Genomic DNA, 21,686 nt, shown 5'->3' with positions numbered 1-21,686 from the left:
CGACATTAAAATAGAACAAAATTTCAATAATAATTAAGAAAAAACTTAAAACTTTTGTAATTGATAAAATCTGAGTGCTGTCCTGTCAATGTATGACAGTATTAAGTATTTATTTATAATTTTACCCTCAAGTTTTTTTTTTTTTACAAAATTTCTGATTGTTTCGTACGTGCCGTTGTTTGTAGTTTTAATATTACCTACATGAAATAAGGTGTAAATATTCTCATTGAGTGAAATTGTAATTTCTTTTGAGAAAAATAAACGTCTTTAACCACAAGTGTATTATTGGACGCCTGTACCCAGCCCTGCGGGGGGCTCCCCTCTCACAGGAGAGAGATTTAACCCTCCACGCTTCTTCAATGCTGGTTGACCAGATTCAACGTTCTACAAAGTGCCGCGCTGTGTACATAAAACGGAGGCCTACGAGTAATATGCCTGTAATCGGATGCGGACCTCTGTCACGGCCAAAAAGCTCTACCGAAAAAGATTTAGCCACAGAGTCAGCGTTATGTGCCGTGCTATACTATTCGAGAACAGCAACGCAGCTTATTTCTCAGGCACTCGTTTTAATCAATGTTTCCAATCAAAGGGAATTCCATTACAAAAACTCCATTAACAATTTCCATTTAAAAGTTCTTTTTAAAGCAGAATGTCCATAATTAAGACGGTATCAGCCATCGCTCCCAGTGCCCCGGGCGTAACAGAACATTACGAACTGTTATAAGGCGAACTTGTTTATTGTACGAGTGCAAAAATAAAAATTCCGATTCGTCGCTGCGTCAGCGTTGAAAGCGAGGTTGTGTGAGACAATCAAGACTGCTAAGTTAAACAATTTAGTTCAGAGACACATTTTGCTTACTCACCTTGGAATTGTATGCTATTAATCGATTTGTTCTTATGTTTGTCACATGTACCCGTCGCTATAGAACACACTGTACTGTGTATCGTTACCTGAAAAAAAAAAGAAAAACTTTAGTACTAAAACATATTTTTTACATAAAACTCAAAGTATGCTATAAACTCTGAACGGAGTTATTTTGTTATTTATTTTTTATTCCACTACAAGTTGACTTGACTGCATTCTCTCATGGTGGTAAGTGATGATGCAGTCTAAGATAGTAGCGGGCTAACCTATTAGGAAGTATGGTAATCATACCCCTAATCGGTTTCTACGTAACATCGTACCGGAAAACTAAATCGCTTAGCGGCACGTCTTTGTCAGTAGGGTGGTAACTAGCCACGGCCAAAGCCTCCCACCAGGCCGACGTATCAACGAAGTTAGCTCAAAAGGTCGACTAATGAATAAATAATTAAGTTTAAGCCCGAATTAAGAGGTTCCAACGAGTTTGTGTGTGATAATCCAGTTACCCGAACAATATTCTACCAACTCGTCCTCTGTACCACAATTTAGTTATCATGCAGTCGGTAACAAACTTACGCTGAGCTACGGTGAGGATATTGCGAGGAAACGAGAGCTGTAGGTAGCGTGCCACAAATTAGTTTAGTTTATCTAACATGCGGAATAGAGTTTAAAATGTACGTGCCACAAGATCTAGAACTTCTAGTTCAAGATAAATAAATAAATAAGTAAATAAATATACTACGGCAATACACACACCGCCATCTAGCCCCAAAGTAAGCGTAGCTTGTGTTATGCATTAATTTATTGCAAGAAAGTGGTGCATTCAAATAAAGATATTAACGGCCGATTGGCGCAGTGGGCAGCGACCCTGCTTTCTGAGTCCAAGGCCGTGGGTTCGATTTCCACAACTGGAACATATTTCTGTAATTAACACGAATGTTTTTCAGTGTCTGGGTGTTTATCTGTACATTATAAGTATTTATGTATATTATTCATAACATGATTCATCAGTTATCTTAGTACCCATAACACAAGATACGCTTACTTTGGGACTAGATGGCAATGTGGCGATGTGTATTGTCGTAGTATATTTATTTAATTATAAAAAAAAAAAAAATTAATTGTAACCAAACATACTCTGCCGAATAGGCCACATGTGCCTGTAATTACATCGGCAACCACGTCCTTCAGACCGGAACACAGCATTACAATAATGCTCCTTAGCGACAGAAATAAGCATGGCGACAGTACTTCCCCGGACGAGCTCTGTCACAAAAAACTCTACTATTATTTAATATGTATGTCGAGTTTTTTGTACAAGTCAAATTTTACATGGCTAATCTTGCAGTGGTAGAGTAACTACAAACATACATACTTGACGTTTCAAAAGAAATTGAAATAAATGAATTTGAATTAGAATCTTTATAAAATACAAACGTTGTCGTGATGTTTCGATTGTCAAACTGTGACTTCACTGTGCTTGTACAAACCCTTTAAACTTATGTGATAGTAATGGTAACCTTTAGGGTTACTATTTCCGTCACGTTTCGGAAAATTGCGGTACGAACCCGTAAAACAACTTTAAGAGAACTTTTCCAACTTAAATTACGGGAGCCTTTTGTACAACCCTCGTGTCTCAGTTAAAAAACTGTGTTCAAACTTTTAGTTTTACATAGATGAGTAGCTGGTTTTTTTTAAAACAAATATACCCTCTTTTATGATATTTTCAAGAATATTTATTTTCTTTCTTGTTAAAGATTAAAGATGTTTTCATTAAATGAAAGGAATAAAAAACTAATTACTTACTAAAAAGCCTGAACACAATAAAAACGTCTTTATTACGATCCTATTCAGAACCAGGGAAGTCCCGTTTTCTATTTTTACGTGATCCTGTTTCCCGATAAGACAAGTTCATTTCGCACAATGAATGTCACCAACAAAGCCTCCAGCGAAATGTGCTGTTGTTTTGAAAGCACTATGTTCCTTTTTTACTTCATTAAAATGTTATTGGGGTGCTGATTTTATAGGATTCGTGAAGCCTAGTTTCATCGTCAGCCTAATAACCAATAACTGTTTTTTTTTTTTTAATAATGTTTGATGAATGCCAATTGGTTGATATACTAGTTCAACTTGTGTAGTTCAAGAGTTAAACAAATCGATTTTGTTTGTAAAAAAAAATAAAAAAATTACCTCTTATTTTTTTTTAACATGCTATTGGTGTAATTCTTTTATTGTGCCATGTGTGGTGGCAACTAGGAAAATTTAACGGAGAACGGCCAGACTACCTTGGCGATACCAACTCGTCTGTCCAGAGTGGTGATTATAAGTAAATCCTCCTTTTGGGAGAGGCCTTTAGTCCAACAGTGGACTGTAAAAGGCTATTGATGACGTAAAGTTATAAGATCATACTTAAAAATTCTGGATAAATTGACTTATCAACATATTTCACGTACGTTTTATTAAAAACATTTTGATAGAACTCATAATCTATACGATATTTTTAAATTTCTTACTCAAAACTATATGTAGCTAAATGAAGCTAAGATAATAATCCACCTATACCTGGGTGGGCCAGCTACATTTTTCCACTTTTTGGCTGGACGTGCTTAACCCGGAATGAACAGGGCAAATTACGAGCCGAGCACTAGAAGCTTGTCCAGAGTGGTGATTATAAGTAAATCCTCCTTTTGGGAGAGGCCTTTAGTCCAACAGTGGACTGTAAAAGGCTATTGATGACGTAAAGTTATAAGATCATACTTAAAAATTCTGGATAAATTGACTTATCAACATATTTCACGTACGTTTTATTAAAAACATTTTGATAGAACTCATAATCTATACGATATTTTTAAATTTCTTACTCAAAACTATATGTAGCTAAATGAAGCTAAGATAATAATCCACCTATACCTGGGTGGGCCAGCTACATTTTTCCACTTTTTGGCTGGACGTGCTTAACCCGGAATGAACAGGGCAAATTACGAGCCGAGCACTAGAAGCTTGTCCAGAGTGGTGATTATAAGTAAATCCTCCTTTTGGGAGAGGCCTTTAGTCCAACAGTGGACTGTAAAAGGCTATTGATGACGTAAAGTTATAAGATCATACTTAAAAATTCTGGATAAATTGACTTATCAACATATTTCACGTACGTTTTATTAAAAACATTTTGATAGAACTCATAATCTATACGTTATATATATTTTTAAATTTCTTACTCAAAACTAAGATTCTGCGAAGATAATAATCCACCTATACCTGGGTGGGCCAGCTATATTTTTCCACTTTTTGGCTGGACGTGCTTAACCCGGAATGAACAGTGCAAATTACGAGCCGAGCACTAGAAGCTAATTTAAAGAAAATACCAACACCTACCAAATTTTTTCAACCTCGAAAGTCGAACCTACGATCTATAGTCGAACATTCGAACCTCTACACCAACGAGGCAGTTTAATCGATAGAAAACTGTATTAATGTAAACTCTAATAAATAAATAATTAATTTATTGGTTTGACTATTCGCAGCGTATCCTATATAAAATCAAATCAATTTATATCAACGGTATCCGAAATACAATACAGTATAAATATCCATTAATATTGTAATCAGCAATACCAATCAGGGCGAATTGCAATTAAAATGGCAAGTGCTTCTGTAAACATTTTATTTACTGAAACTTTACTAATTGGATTTTAATATTGACTAATTAAAATTTACGCGAATAGCTGAAATCTGCGTTCGGTAAACAGGTATTTCATTAATACGTGCGTATTTAATAAGCAAAAATAGTCTCGTTCCCCAGTTCGATCTCTAGCGGGCGCAATTGGGAAATTTTCCAGCTAGCGAAGTTTCTAGAACACATGACCATATATACAACTTCCAAAGAAGAACGGGGACGATTGAACGTCGGTCCAAGCACGAACACCCGCTCCGTGGAAGATGTTGGTATTGTTACGGTCAAGCGTATTAACTTAGCTCCCGTAAAGGGACAATTTCGGAATTTGTAATGTCTGAATTTACCCTGGTGTGGTCTGGTAAAAGGCCGTCTCTAGCTAAAACGCTACCGACAAGACGTGGTGCCGCGATTTAGGGTAGGCGGAAAGCCATCGCGTTTAACAGAGCAACACTTCGCAGGAATGCAGGGAACACTTCCAACATGGGCCTCATGTGCCTGAAATTACTCCGACAACTGCATTACAACAATGCTGCTTGGCGGCGGAAAAAAGAAAGGTATTAAATTGTTGTGCAGGCTTGTGAGCAGTACCAACACCCTCCTTAACACATGGGCCAATAAGCTGGATAGCCCCCTCTGGAGGTGCTGGAATGGTGCACACACGGGCTATAGGAGGGCCACACCCAGAGCCTGGTTTGTTGGGCCGGTATAGTTTAGGATTTAAGTTGTCTAACATAGGATAGTGGTTTTGTATTGTTACTAACATTATATTTATTTATTTTAATATTTGTTTCGTGTTTAATTATTAGTATTTTATTAATTTTAATTATTTTTATTATTATTATTATTATTATTATTATTGTTAATTTAATTTGTGCTTCATTTTATGTTATTGTTAAAAACTGTTAAGTGCACACTATATGGGCTATGCCTGAAATAAAATTTTATTATTATTATTATTAACTGACTCTATTCCACTTCTTCGCTTTTGTCCTATTTAAACTTTTCTAGGCGTCAGTTTACATGTCTCTGAGTGTGTGTGTGTTTTTTTTAAATAAAACTGTAAATGCAAACCGAAATATTACTTCACATGCTTTAGAGTTATATTATTTACTGTCTCTGAGAATAATCTGTGAAACTGAAACGACAATAGTTTTTGAGTAAACCACCAACAAACCATAATTTTTACTGAAAGAAATCAGATACAACCACCAACTTTAATGAATAAATATATTTCTTTTGATTTACAATTTTTACAGGGTGATCCTTATGAAATATACTTTCGCACCCTTCAACACTATTTCGTTATTCGGTTACACGTTGTACCTATATGTACCTGTATATTTACGTATATATCTGTATAAATATATATATTAAAGATTAACACCCATAGCCCACATGTCACACTGCAGATTGGTTGTGCAAATTGTACAACTTAAGTAACCAAGAAACACATAAAACAACACGTTTTATGTGTTTCTTGGTGTGCAAAAATACATTTTTTTTCTTTCTTACTTCCCAGGAGGACGTTTGTCACAAAAAGCCTTACTATTAAAATAATCAATTAATAACAGAAGCGAAACGTTCCTCAATATAATCACTAAAATAACGAAGATCAAGTAAAACCGAGTTTGTAAGATCCCGTAATTCGACTCAATTGTCTAAGTTTTCTTTCGAGGAAAGCAAAGTTCAGTTCAGTATAGTTTGCTGGGAAAATGAAACAATGCTTGTCTTTTTACTTTTGTATTTATGAATACCTTTTGTGTTTTATTACAGACTTGTTTCCTGCTGGGACCTGTATTGTTTTACCAGGATATTTGATGATCTATGTAATGGTCCAGTATATGGCATATTCTTTTGTCTGCATGGCTTCGGCCGCGGCTAGTCACTACCCTACTGAGAAAGACGTGCGGTCATGCAATTTGCGGGTCCAGTACGATGTCGCGTATAAGCCGATTAGGTAGGTATACTTTCAATATAACTGTCGTATTCTTAACAGGTTAGCCCGCTGTTATCTTAGACTGCATCATCACCATCAGATGAGATTGTAGGAAAGGGCTAAATTGCAGATGAATAATAAAAAAAAAAGAAAGAAGTCAAAATTCAATTTTGACGACCTTGCTAAGGCAGTTGTCAGCACTGTACTTTTAAGTGGGAGGTCCCGGCTCCATCTGGCGGCATTTTAGGTTTTTTTTTATATCTGAATTTTTTCTGGTCTGCTCTGGTAAATAAGTTAGCCTCCCACCAGACCAGACCAGAAAATTAAGAAATTATAAATAGATATACCTAAAAGAAACCGCAGTGCACCCCGCTGCGCCTGGGCGGTTGTCAAAACGAGTCGCAATTGACACGTAGTTTCCCGAACGCCACCCATCACACTTAGATTTCGCCCAGAGAACAAGGTTATCATCATATCAACCGATAAACGTCCACTGCTGGGTAAAGGTCTTTTGTAGGGAGTTCTAAATTCCATGGTTTTGCGCCGCTTGCGTCCAGCGGCTCCCTGCGAAACGCTTGATGTCTTCTGTCTACCACCTCGTAAGGGTCGACCAATGCTACGCTTACCAGTGCTTGACTGACATTTTAACACCTTGGGACCCCAACGTCCAGGACGTTGAAATCCCAAGGTTCGAGTTATGTGCCCCGCCCAGTGCTAGACAGCTTCGTTGAGTTATAACGGTTAATCTGGTTCTTCTACGGCTCTCGTCTGTTCTGATTTTAGAACAGGGTGATGATATCAAATACTATAGCAATCTTTACAGGTCTTCTTTATCGTGTCTGAGTTAGTGCGAACGTGAATCTACAAAAAGATATGACTTGATTGATCTTGGCGCCGACCGGGTGGAATTTAATCTCGCGGAGGCCAGAGATTAATCGCCCCAAGGAAGGGTATTGACGTCAAATGAGCCTTCCGGAGCGAGCTACTTTCAAAGGAAAACCGAACGATCCATTACCAATTTTATACTTATTAATGAAATAGATTTTTCATCCAGTACGAGTTATGATTTTGATAATTCTTGAAATTAGCTTTAGTATTTAAATAAAATCGACTGTTAGATGGTGATAACAAAAACAAAATACCCGGCTAAGTTTTTTATTGGCTCTTTTGGGATTCTCGTAGCTTTAGGTTTAAGTTGGCGAACGAATTTATCACTATTGCCTCACAATTATGTAAACGTATATACTATTATACAATAGTCTAAAATTTAAGGATTTTCTACCCATAGAGGTTTTTTGCGAAAAATCTTATAAATCATTTAAAAATAAGCTAAAAAAGCATTGTTTACATTTTTTATAAACGCGCCACCTTTTGTATTTTTGTGTTTGTTTTGTTTTGTATCAAACTAACTAGATAGTAATATATTACCACTTCCTTGTTAATTTTAATTTCTCATTATGTGAAACTGTTTCTTTTAAGAATAAATGTCTTTAAACTTATATATGTATGAACGCTTCATAAGTGCCAGCGATAGGCCTACATTAATAAAAAATATTTGAATTTCAATTTATTAGTGAACCTTTTGTGACCGAGCTCGTTCGGGGAAGTTCCACGACCATGCTTATTTCTGCCGCTAACCAGCATTGCCGTGTCATTGTTTTTGTCTGAAGTGCGTGGTTGCTGGTGTAATTACAGACACGTTAGGCCTCCAATTTATGTACACAGGGCAATCGGCAATTTAAGGATTCAGCGTCGTATAGCGCGCCCGATAAGATTGTCCGCCCCCATAAATTAATTGCAAAAAAATATAATACTAGAAAGCAGGCTATTTCGTCTGCTTTTCTACTCCCATTTTCTGTATAACTATTTCCCCCACTGTTATTATAAATATAAAAGCGTTCATACATGGAGAGGTTATAAGAGTATTATCCTAGCTCTATCCCATAAGAACTATGCATTTTCCAGGGTGAAAAATTACATTTACTCTTAACTTCTACTTGCACCGCCCCTCGCAGCCAGCCGCCATGACCTTTTTTGTCCTAGGGTAAATACGCGGCACTTTATAGGACGTTTTCGGCTGTCTGCTTGGTTCGACAATTATTATTTAAATGTCGGTTACTAAACATAACTCGAACAAAAACGTGTGTGTATTTATGTATAAGCGTTATAAGTTATACTTCTTTGGCGAAAAAAGATATTTTTTTTATCTTTCGCCTTATTCTACGTTTGTAGAAAAAACGACACTAACAATAGAAAAAAGGTATTGAAAATGCATTATCAATAGTTTGTAGTAATAATAGTTTCACTCAACATTAAAATTTGAGATTTGTGTAGAATCCATATATTGTCATCGTCATTATAACCCCAATACCGCACTCACACACACCGCTCCAATATGGGTGTAAACAAAAACACCAATACCTACCCGGTAGTAGTACCCAGGACCTCACAATCCCTTATTGAACAATGAAAACCAACGAGGCAGTTCGCAATGAACAATTATCTGCTTTTGTTGCTTATTGCTGGATTTCAATAATGAATAATTGCTCATCCGCACCGAAGCTCGGCAAGTGACGCGCAAGATTGAAAATCTTTTGATGAATAATTCACATTCACTCGCAGTTTCATTCATCAAATCATTTACAAATAGGATTGAGAGACCGAGACCTTTTGTTAGAGGTAGGTTCGGCGAAAATATACTCTGATTAAAATGGCTATTTCGGGATCAATGAGGAAAGATTTCAGAGTTCAAGAGAGCAATTTATTTGTACAGAAAAACTTTAAGTCACTGTTCAAATTAAAATTTAATTCATATTTGGTGAATTTAATTTAACGCGTAAGTATACAACAACTTAGTTCGTACTAAAATATAGATATTTTAAAAATGGTTTACAAAATTACGATAAAAACTTTTATTTACTTTTAGCTTCATATGTGGCTTTCTTGAAACGGGCAAGAACACCGCAGGAAAAATTCTTAATCTTGAAAAAGTTAGCATTTGACTGCAACCTCACACGCTGGTAATTGATGATACAGTCTAAGACGGTAACGGGCTAACCTGATAGTGGTATGGCATTTATATTAAACCCAGTAAGGGTTCAACGCGACATCGCACCAGAACACTAAATCATTTAGTAGCATGTATTTGTAGTTGTGGTAACTAGCCACGGCCGAAACCTCTCACTACACCAGCTTAGACCAAGGAAAATTCAGATATTAAAAATTCTTTGAAATTGCCCTTTTTTTTTTAATCTCCATCTTCCTGGAGCGCTTATTTCCTCCGATGTGGTGGTCGGAGACCTTTTGTATCCTTTTAACTTTTAATTAAGTATTTTTATTTGTTTATTTATGTATTATTATTATTAATTTATTTATTTATCTATTTATTGTTTATTAATTTATTTATTAATTATTATTAGTGTTTATTCATATATTTGTTACAGATTTTTGAGTAGAAGTAGAAAGAGATAGGGCACTACGATGTTACATATGTAAATCTTTATATTTTGAAATTGCCCCTTTATGGGAGCTATGGTGATACGCTCGATCGTAATAATAGAAAAATCTTCTTCCGAGCAGGTGTCCGTGTTCGGAGACCGAGGTCCAACGAGGCATCTTTGGAAGTTGTATATATAGTCATCGTGCCATCTTATTAGGTAATATAGAAACCGCCACATCCGCTGCTGGGAATCGAATCCTGGACCTCGGTCCATCTTAAAACCATGCCGCTCACTGCTGCGCCAGGAAGGTCGACAAAAACCCATTCGCTAGTTCAGTATACTCAAACCGACCTAATTGGGCACCGTCTTACGCTAATACCTCCTAGACGTCATTAAAACGCTATCAATTATTATTGGCAATGACGTTAGCTTCGGAAATTGTTACACAAGTGGAGTTTCAGAACATCGATATTCCATTAATATCTCATCTATGTGCACAATCGACTACCCTGTGCTCTCAGAGTAGAATTCATTAAATGGAGATCTCTGGCGTAGTGGTTTGCGCCTAAGTTTCCGGGTTCGATTTCCATCATTTTCAACCAAATGATCACAAGCGTGCCCCATTACATCCGTCAAAGTAGTAATCTTCAAATGGTTACTACAATCAAAGGGTTACTACTTCGCATTTATAATACCAATATTATAAATGCGAAAGTAAGTTTTTTTTTTTGTTCCTTCAGGACCTCACTTAAGAACCAATCAAAAAAATTCCTACGTTTTTTTTTTTTTTTTTTTTTATTTATTTATCAAATAAAGCAATTACAATAAAATGGTTAGTATAAAAACACCGAAAAAACCGCAGAGGTTTGTCCTCGGTGCCTATCTGCAACGATTACCTAAGGTGTTAATTAGAAGAATAAAACCAGCTGTGGGAAAAACATACTGCTACATTGTAGAACGATAGGAACCAAGTAAGACTGTCAATTTTAATTTTTAATAGTAGTAAGTACCAAAATAATACATATAAACTATACGAGATACAAAAGAGTCAGCCAACTAACTTCGCTAAAAAGTATTCTTTGAGTTTACGCTTAATGTTTTTAATATTTACATTTTGGATCAACGTTGAAGGTAGTTCGTTCATAAATCGCGGAACCAAAAAGGCATATTTACGTACGTAACGTACGTATTTTTGGCATACAGTTAGTTAAAAGGACGGAGAGTAACCTAGGTTACTTTTTAACCCTGTAAAATAAGCGGTATTTGAATTGAATAAGGAAATGAAATATCCTTTTGCACCCTTCAACAGTAATTCGATTACACGAGATATTGTTGAAGAATGCATATTATAAGTATATTTCATAAGTAATCACACAATAAAATTATTTAATCAAAAGAGGCACATTTATTCTACAAACCAATTCAAAACATTCTTATTGTTTATGGCAACCCTATTGAAGATAAAAGACCGACACGTACATAGTACCTACGCTACGCGACGCGTACCTAATAAAGAGTCACTTGATTTTAATTTTGCAGGTGATATTAGGGCTGTCTCTCATTTCTTTCAGTAAAAACTATGGTAGTGGTTTAAAAAAAAAACTATTAGTGTTTCGATTTCACAGAGACAGAGACAGTAAATAATGTACCTCTAAAGCCTATAAAGTAATATTTCAGTTTTTATTTACACGTTGTATATCTTAAATGAGTACAAATAAAAGTCGACTAGTGAATCAATTTGATGCACACGCTAGTTTGTTAAAAAAAATCGCCCCATACATCATTGTAATCGCTTTATTCAAATGTGCGATCGGGTGACAAGTAGTCCAGCGCAATGTAAATGCGGTTTTGATGTATTACGTATACTCAGAACGTATAAAACAATTTTTAAATTTTTTAACGGACGTCAAATAAATGGTGAGTACACCTACATATAGATCGCAGAAATGGTTTGTGCGCTTTGCAAGCGACGGCACAACGGCTCATGCACAAAGCAGGCGTCGGCTACTTCAAAGACCGGGCACGTACTGTGCACCTGCAATGTAACCGCGATATGGAGGAATTAAGTTTAATAATACTAACCTACTAAGTATTTTATATATTACTTATACTAGCATGTGGTTTGTACATTGAGCGTACTAACTTGTTATCTCGAATCGTGAGGCCCTGAGTTCGATTTCCGAATTCCGATTTTAATTGAAATTGTTACAAATATGTTTTTTCTCTAACAAACACACAACTAACAATAATATGTCTAATAGTTGTTAACCCGCCTACCCGCACTGTAGCAGTGCGGTGTGCCGAAGCTCTGAACCATCTCCCCTAAAAGACCCGGCTTGCTAAATTTCCACATTAGTAGGCTGAGGTTTATTATGACTATGAGGTACTTAAACTGACCCTATGTTTTACAAAACTTTGTTCATAATCATAACGATTTCATTGTGATATTTGTTCATCTTTTATATACAAACGGAAAATATTGGTAAATAAAGCTAACGGAACGGAACGTTTACGGATTTGCTGAGTAGCCAATTTATATAATATTTTGTGAAGGCCACTTAAACGACGTAGCTCTTGTCTACGACTACGACTTTAAACGTGCTACGCTTTAGCTTCGGTTGAGTAAAGGGGCTACAATCGCTACAGCATTGTCTACGCCTCGTTAATCAAGTGTCTTAATATATAAAAAAAAACCCAGACTTTCAATCTATATAGTGTACATTATTCTACTGGTCAAACCCTTTCATTTCAGACCAGTATTGAGGGAGATGTGAAAAAAAATCTACTTCGCCATTTTGTGATGGCGGCCATCTTGGATTTGCCATTGGTCATGGGTATTACACTGATCTGGCGGTTGAGTATACCCATACTATGGGAGTTTTGAAATACGCTATTTTGTGGCGAAGGCTATCTTGGACCGATTTTCATTAACCGTAGCTAAGAACACTCCCAAATAATTAACCTTTCGAACAAAAAAAATAAAATTGGTTCATCCGTCCGGGGAATACGATGTCACAGGCAAACACACACACACAAACACACAAAAGGGCAACTAATTCTCGGCTTTTGTTGAAAAACAATAATGTAACTAGTACTACGTACTAATAACACAAATTTAGTGGGTCTGTTTTTTTCTTAATGAGATTTGGCACGGATAGCAATTTTTTTCCACGAAGTAAAATAATGGGGTACCGCGGAATCCATTTCTTTTATTGTATACGTAAGCTATATTTGCCGCAAATATATACACTGATTGCTGAGCTACCGACTTCTAATCAGTAGAATCAGCATTCCGCACCGATGGTAGAGTCGGACGAAATAACGACCACATGTCGACCCTAAGCTTAATAAATATACCTAACAATTTAGTCTTAGTTATAAAGTCTATATAATATATATGAGAGGGTCCGTTTTTTACGTATGGAATACCGGCAGGGGTAATAACAGCTACGAATTCTCCTTCTACCTTTCATATTTGAAAATGGAACGAGGATAAAGCTTGATCGCTATAAATCCGATTCCTCCGTCGGGACGCATGGTACTATTCTTATTTCTTATTGGGAATCATTCATCACAGACCCTTTGTTGAATCTCTAGGCTTGTCGATTCCGCCCATTAAACAACAGTTAAAGGGGTTTTTTTTGGGATAATGCCAGGTTCTTTGGCTTAAGTAGATCGAGCCTTAGAGAATCCATTAAGTGTTTTGAAAAACCAATATATGGCAAGAAAAACTTTATATATCTAATATAGTACGCGGACTGATCCGAGTCTGACTGGCTTACCAATTACAGGCGTGAGTACATTCAAGGAATACGTAGAAGAATACAGAAAAAAAACATTAAAACCTTACATTCCATAAAACTAAAATACTAGTAAACTCTGCATGCTACGAGTAGCATTTACTCTTATTTCATACGATTTTTTTGTTACGTTGCAAAAAATATGGGACAATATAAAACTTGACGCAGCAAAGATAGGGCCACCCATTATTTCCCTTTTGCACGAGAGCTCGGTATAAAATTCTTTAGAATATATTTTCAATGTGAAATTATTTCGCATCGCGCTCTTTTCGTTTCGACGTCGGAGCGACGTGTTCCGTAAACACGTGACCTGCCAAGCAATTGTAGATCTACTGACAAGAGAATCGGGTATATAATCCAGTAATCCAAAGTACTGCCAACCACAGTAAGGACACAGATTAGCGGTTTTACAGTTGGGACATGGCCGGAAATATTTTCAACCAAATTTTAGTTTGAGTATTATGGTAATCATAATAAAACCTAACCTTAATATTATTACATAAAAATCAATTTGTATAATGCAAAGCAACTAAAATAGTTAAGTGGTGCTTTAATTCTTTTTACATATTTAAAAATTTAATTTATGAACATAAAAATATAACAAAATTTAAGAAGAAATTGTATTGTAACAATATTAATATTAGAAGTAAAAATAAACTTGCAGTGCAGTTTACTAGGCTGCATAAAATTAGTAATTTATTTAAGAGTAATTGTATTTCATTTTATAACAAATTACCAGATGAAATCCTTGAGATGTCTCTCAATAAGTTCAAAGTTTATATCAAACGTAAGCTTATAGAAAAAGCCTATTATAAGAAGAAGAAGAAGAAGAAGAAACACTTTATTGCACGTATAACATACAGGAAAAGAAACAGTAAGGAGTATACAGTACACAATGTAGACATGCAAAGGCGGCCTTATTGCTGCAAGCAATCTCTTCCATACAGGTAATCCTTAATATAATATTAAGGATTACATGTATGATAAAAAAGCTTGGGTATGAATTGCTCTAACTTCATAGCTGAACATTAACTCGACTTTGAGAGGGTGATAACAAAAAAAAAACCGACAAATTTTGTTGTGGGCTCTTCTTAGACTAGGGCGCGTTGCGAACCCTCCTAGCTTTAGTTTCAAGTTAACGAATGAATAATTTATCTCCGTCACTAACATTAAATACCAGCTGTAGCCTGCGAATTCGTCCGTAGTGTTGTATGGCCCATCTCAGAATAAAACATCCTATCTCCGTCACCAGGACTTAAGCTTTCTCTATGCTAAAAGCCTAGCTGTTAAGCCATGCGTAACAACGACATTTTTTTAGAATCCGCCGGGCACGTTACTATGGATAAAAAGTATGACTCGATTTCCACGATGCCAGCTGTATCTGTGCCAAATTTTATCTAGATCAGTTCCGCAGTAGATCCGAACAAAGGTGACAAACAAACAAATAAACAAGCAGACTTTTTTACAAGATTGACCGAGCTTGCCGACGCTTGTCGACTTGCAGTAAAAGCTTGACCTAAGCGTTCGTTTTCCTATGTGCCTGAGCAGAGCCTCAAGTCAAGTATGTTTGTGTCACAACTGTATGATTGGTAAGCTATGGCAGGTACAAGGCAATCATGCATGGCACCAAAAGTTGTAATATTATTGCATATTCAGCAAACGCTTGCAGCAGCTGGTGTATGTGAAAACCGCCACATCCCGAGCGGTAAATTTTTAGATTAAAATATGTTTGTGAAATGCGAGATGGTTTGTGTCTTCATGTTTTTTTTTATCGTCGACGCAAAACGTGGCTTTTATAAGTTTATCGATCTTTTAGAGTTGCTTTTAGAATATCTCATTGGTCTAGTTGATACAAGTTTGAGTACGGATCAAGAGTTATTTGGTTTCGTTTCCCGGAGTCTTTTTTCTATTCCAATACAAGTTCGCCCTTATCTGCAAATTCACCTGATAAATACTATAGTCCATAATGGTAGCGGGCTAACCTGTTAGGGGTATGGCAGTTATTTTAAACCGATACCACTAATCGGTTTCTACGCTATATCGTACGCGGCACGTCTTTGTCGTTAGGGTGGCCAGTGGCGTGCATAGAGGGTATGCACAGGGTATGCAGATGATATAAAATGAAGAAAACTCTATAAACGCCGTTTAAATAAAATAAAGCAAAATCTAGTCTGGCGAAGCGGGCTGGGTACGCTAGTACAATATATTTTGTAACGTAACTTAAGGTTTAAAAAGGTAATACCAAAAGCAAACCTTTTCACGCATAATCGGTCGCACACTTACCGGTCAGTGGACCGAACTCAGCGTCGACCGTAAAATACGCCATATATTACAGAAACTGCTTCACGTTAGAGATCCGTCTATACTAATGCGTATAACAACCAAAGCGGAGATACATATATATACTAGATACATTCTATTTTGTAACGTAACTTAAGATTCAAAAAGGTTATACCAAGATTAAACCTTTTTACGCATAATCAGTCGCACAGTTACTGGTCAGTGTACGAAACGAAATTCGCTATAATATATTAGCAAAACTGCTTCACGTTAGAGCACCACGGGTATTTACGAGTAGCACAGCCATAAAGTACTTATTTTTCATTCTCCATAGTAAAAGTAGTAGTAAAAGTTATATCAAATTGAACCTTTTCAAGCATAATCAGTCTTACCTATACCGGCCAGTTGAGGCGAGCTCACTCCGACCGCAAAATGCATCATACATCACTTTTATTGTTTCAACAAAAACGCAACTCATATTTCCTTCTAAGTAGACATATAGTTTACTATACTGGCGTAGTGATTTATATATCATTTGGTACCAATTTCAACCGATTTAAAAAAAGGGGGAGATGCAATTCGACTGTATTGTTTTTTTTGTATATTTGTTACTCGATTACCATTACACCTCAGACGTGGTCCCATTTTATTGGTGAAGATTGGAGGGCTGGAGAAATCGAGGAAACTAAAAAAAAGCATATGTATATTTACTAAGTAATTTTAAATTTTACTTCATCATCATCATCATCATCACATCAACCGATAGACGTCCACTGCTGGAAATAGGTTTTTTGTAGGGAGTTCCAAATTCCACGGTTCTGTGCCGCTTGGATCCAGCGGCTACCTGCGACGCGTTTAATGTCGTCTGTCCACCTCGTTAGGGGTCGACCAACGCTGAGCTTACCAGTTCGGGGCCGCCATTCCAGCACCTTGGGACCCCAACGTCCATCCTTTCTCCGAACTATGTGCCCCGCCCATTGCCACTTCAGCTTCGCGACTCGTTGAGCTATGTCGGTAACTCTGGTTCTTCTACGATTCTCCACATTACTGATTCGATCGCGTAGAGATACTCCAAGCATAGTTTCTCCATCGCCCGCTGAGTGACTCTGAGCCTTCTTATGAGGCCCATAGTTAACGACCATGTTTCAGAGCCATAGGGCATCACTGGCAACACTGGCAAATTTTACTTAGCGCCAGCTTAAAATTGTTAAAGAAACTATTTATTATTTGCTCTTTAGTTGTTTAAGAAAGTCGATTTCTTTGTCACTTTTTTTTGTACATAATTTTCTTTTAGTTATATTAAGGTATCCCTTTCACGGGTAATCAGTACTCTACCGGTCACTGGAACGAGCTCACCCCGACCGCAAAATGCACCATACATAACTGGAATGGCTTCACTCAAGAGCGCAATCCATATAAATTTGCGATAATCGGCCAATAAGAAGCGAAGCGGACAATCGAATCGGGGTTAGAGGTGAGCGTTTATTTTGAGTTAGATCAGTAAGTAGGTAGTTTTTTTTATTGGATGAAAGGTTAAATTATGACGTCAGAGCTTTAAGGTGCCAATGGTTTATTAGAGGCCCTACTATTTATTGCACAATAAAGTTAAAAGTTAAATAATTCTGCATTCAAAAAGGCACTTGGATGGCGTTAAAAAAAATAACTGGCTAAGTTTGTTGTGGGCTCTTCTTAGACCAGGGCGCGTTTGAAAGTTGGAACCCTCGTAGCTTTAGGTTTAAGTTGGCGAACGAAGTTATCACCATCCCCTTACAATTATGTTAAAATATATGTATGAACGCTTCATGAGTGCCTGTGATAGGCCTACATGAATAAAGAATTTTGAATTTGAATTTGCCCACAACAAACTTAGCCGTGTGTTCTGGGAAATAAATGCATACTAATGTTATAAACGGGAAAATGTATCTGTTTGCTTTATTTCTTGCCTAGATTCAACCACTGCACCGAAATTGTAATAATAAAGATTTTAAATATAAATAAAATCCATGCTTTAAAAAAAAAAAACATTTTAAATATGCCCTCGCCTTTATCCCGTTGTAATTTCGTCAACTAAGACCTAAAAAGTATCGTAGGCCTGTCACTTATACACTCCGATGCAGTCAAAATTTACCCTGAATTTTTTACATTTATGTTAAACTTACATTTACGCTACACATCTCAGGGTAAATTTTAACTGCATATAGTTTTATACACAGAGGTTTACATATATTTATATTATTCATTTAGTAAACGCATAAACCCGTGATAAATTAGTTAAACGATGGTGAAAAACGCGTTAAAATCCATCGCGTGGAATAGAAGGAGGTAACGGTGTGAGATATAAATTAGGTTTTCCTTTTCTATCGCGTCATGAATAAACCCACCAAAACATCGAATAAGGAATCGTTTCTTTTTTCGTTTCTCGGCACTTCTTTGTCGCATTAAAGCCTGAATAAACACTTTAATCAAAGTCTATTTTCACCGAATACTCACTTGGATAAAAAGATTTCGGCGCTCAATCTTATTTGAATAACAAGACTGTGAGAAATTTCGAATAATAAGATCTGAAAATCCCAAACAATCTTCGACCTTATGTGTTCTTCAATCATCTGGCAATCTTGGATAATATGAAGAGAAATCTATAGCTTGAGCCGTTGAAATATTTGAATTCATAACAAAAAGGTTGCGATGTATTTTGTTATGTTACAGTATCGTTTTTGTTTTTCCCCACTCCCTTTATCCCTTTGTCCTAATTTTGTGTTCTTCTTCTTGGTCGCTAACTAAGGGCCTCATATTCTTATGCTCAGAGTCACTCAGCGGGCGAGAGAGCTATAAGTTCGGACTATCTCTACGCGATCAAATCAGAAATGAGGAGAACAAGAGTTACCGAAGTAGCACAACGAGTTGCGAAGCTGAAGTGGCAATGGTCGGGGCATATAGCTCGCAGAACGGATGGTCATTGGGGTCCCAAGGTGCTGGAATGGCAGCCCCGCCCCGCACTGCTAAGCGCAGCGTTGTTCGACCCCTGGACAGTGGACAGAAGACATTAAGCGCGCCGCAGGAAGCCTCTGGACGCATGCGGATCTAAACCGTGGAATTTAAAACTCTCAGACCGTAATTTTATCAGCGACTATAGCGCCATCTAGTAGGAAATATTGCAGTTTCTATATACTTGCAGGTCCATCTTACAATACAGGCGCGGATATTTCAACTGCACAGTCAACAAATTATGTTAATGTCTTGCTGAATTTTACCGGGAATCACGACTCTGCATCAATATATAAACAAAATTTAATGATCTTTTTAATGCTTACAGTAAGCCGGCATCCGTTACATATCCGTGTATCGCCCTGCCAACGATAAAGCCCTGCTAAACATCCTTATTCTTATTCCCCCAAACCCTCAGAAGTCATAACAAGTAATATCTCCGTGTTATATGGACATATTTCTTTTGAGATACGTGTTTCGGGAAGAGCTAGACGTTGTATCTTTTATTTTTATCTTTATGGAGTATTTCTTGTTGGCTTCGTATCTTGTAATAGATAAATTCCCTAATAGTAGACGCCGAATACAAATAACTGTATAAGGAATTCGCGAAGAAGTATTTCTTCTGTAATGTGTAATGCTTCGTTAGTAGTTTTATTCGGTTGTAAAATATTAATTTCCCTACTCTCAGTATTGGATAGGAGCAGACATTACTTTGCGGAATTCCAAGATATACAATGAAAATTAAACCTTATTTGCTACACCTAATCTGTGTAAACTATAAAAATCAGCATGGTGCAATTTATAATTTCTTCAATCTTTACACTTTACAGTAATTATTTCTTCCAAAATGTACACCTTCGCACTTTTCGCTTCGCCTCCGGAGCATGCTCAGATGTTGACTTCACAATGAACATATTTTGTTCGTATCATAAAGATAGATTTCGAATAGTGAATGAATTTTTTTTTAGAATTACGTTTCAGACTAGAGAATTACGAACAAACAAGTCTTTCCGCTTTATAATATCAGTAGGTTATATTAGTATAGATAAACCCCTATTTGTGTGTCAGTGTTTAAAGATAGTCTACAGTCGGTCGCTTCTAGGGCTATGGATAAAGAGTGCCTAGTACTATTTCGTGAAGATATTTACAGTACGAGTAAGGATTCAAAACTCAATTAAATTTTTTGAATTTAGAATCTTTGATGTACAATGTTTACACCTACAACGCAAAACCTGAGCATAACTCTCGTTGTACAATTCGAACCCTGAGCATAACTCTCGTTGAGTTTGCTCCAAAAACTGAGCCTGAGTGAAAAAATAGCCCTTATTTAGAAGATCGGCGATGGACTGCGAAACGGTCGATCGCCTGACTTCATTATTTATTAAAACGAAGTTAAGAAGTAAACGCACGTTCCGGACGTTAGGGACGTCTGGAAAATTTTACAGGGCGACTAAAATAAAATAAAAAGTCGAGAACGAGCAAGCCAATTATGTTATATCTTATGAAAAGGGTAATAGTGCTTCTACACGATACGTGGAGACATCCTTACTTCCTCATCCCCACTAATACGAAAGCGTGTTTGTTTGTTTGTTTGTCCTTCACGCCATAACTGGGCAACCAATCAACTTGATTTTTGGCATAGAGTTAGTTGAAAGATATTATGTCTTGCTTCTAGAATAGAGTTAGTTACCTTGCATCATGAAAACGGATATAGAACAATTATTATCTCAGGAAAATTAACGGTGCTTGTTTTAAAAATCGTTTAAAATACGGACGAAATCGCGTGCGATGCTAGTTAATGATAAAGACATCTTTAAAAACAAAACTCAAACGTTTCCAGGTCGCTCTTTAGTACAAAAAGAACATCGTAAACCTTTATAGAGGTCACTCCGACGTTTTGTGCGATCCTACTTTCATACGGAGAGTGAAAATTCATAAAGCAAAAATTTTATGACTCAGAAACTCGGTATATTGTTGGTAAATCGTTGTTCTTTGGCAAAGAAATAAACATTTTTACAATAACGGCCCACAATGATGTCAAGATACTAAAAGTTATGTACGTATTTTATCCATTGAATTTTCCTACGGGTTTGTTACGTAAACCTTTTTATTTAAATTGAAAAAAAAAACCTAATAAACCTCAAAGTCAAAGTCAAAGTCAAAAATATCTTTATGCAATGAAGAAAATACCATAGGTGGTACTTTTGATGCGTACGAAAGAATTACACGGTAGTGAGATGATGGCGATAACCACATTCGCAAACTTAAAACTAAAGCTACGAGGGTTCCAAACGCGTCCTGGTCTAAGAAGAAGCCCACAACAACTTAAATTTCAGTAGTGCAAGTACGCCATGCTTATTATTGCAAAGCATGATTGGTGTGTACTGATCTGAAGCGCATGGTTGCCCGTGGAATTCCTTGCATAATCATCACCATCAACTCATTACCAGCAGGCACTACAGGGCACGGGTCCCCCTCTTAGAGTGAGAATGCGGCCAAGTGCGGACTGGTAGACTTTTAAGATGCCGTATTTTGGTACAGCTATAAAATAATGAACCAGTAAAGCCACATGTGCAAATAGTTACGAAAATAATGTTAATTTCAAAGAAGCATACGGAACGAGACAGAAACAAAAATTGTGCAAACATCAAAGCTATGATTAATAACGTAAGATTAAAAATGCGAAGTTGATTACATTTTTATATCATGT

General features: G+C 36.6%; 1 protein-coding gene across 3 annotated transcripts in view; it reads right to left on the bottom strand.

Moving 5' to 3' along the window:
• The window catches only part of LOC120630905 (beta-1,4-N-acetylgalactosaminyltransferase bre-4), a 230,548-nt gene that overhangs the window by 50,960 nt on the left and 157,902 nt on the right, over nucleotides 1-21,686 (bottom strand). The window contains exon 2 of one of the 3 annotated variants that reach the window (XM_039900245.1): nucleotides 864-951. The exons of the other annotated variants lie outside the window; for them this stretch is intronic. The gene's annotated coding sequence lies outside the window, so the exon portion shown is untranslated. The remainder of the gene's footprint in view (nucleotides 1-863; nucleotides 952-21,686) is intronic. 3 annotated transcript variants of the gene reach the window in all.

Source organism: Pararge aegeria, chromosome 17 (genome assembly GCF_905163445.1).
Source record: "Pararge aegeria chromosome 17, ilParAegt1.1, whole genome shotgun sequence".
In the NCBI taxonomy this organism is placed as follows: domain Eukaryota; kingdom Metazoa; phylum Arthropoda; class Insecta; order Lepidoptera; family Nymphalidae; genus Pararge; species Pararge aegeria.
Note: the sequence above shows the minus strand (reverse complement) of the source record. Positions and strands in the feature narration are given on the sequence as shown.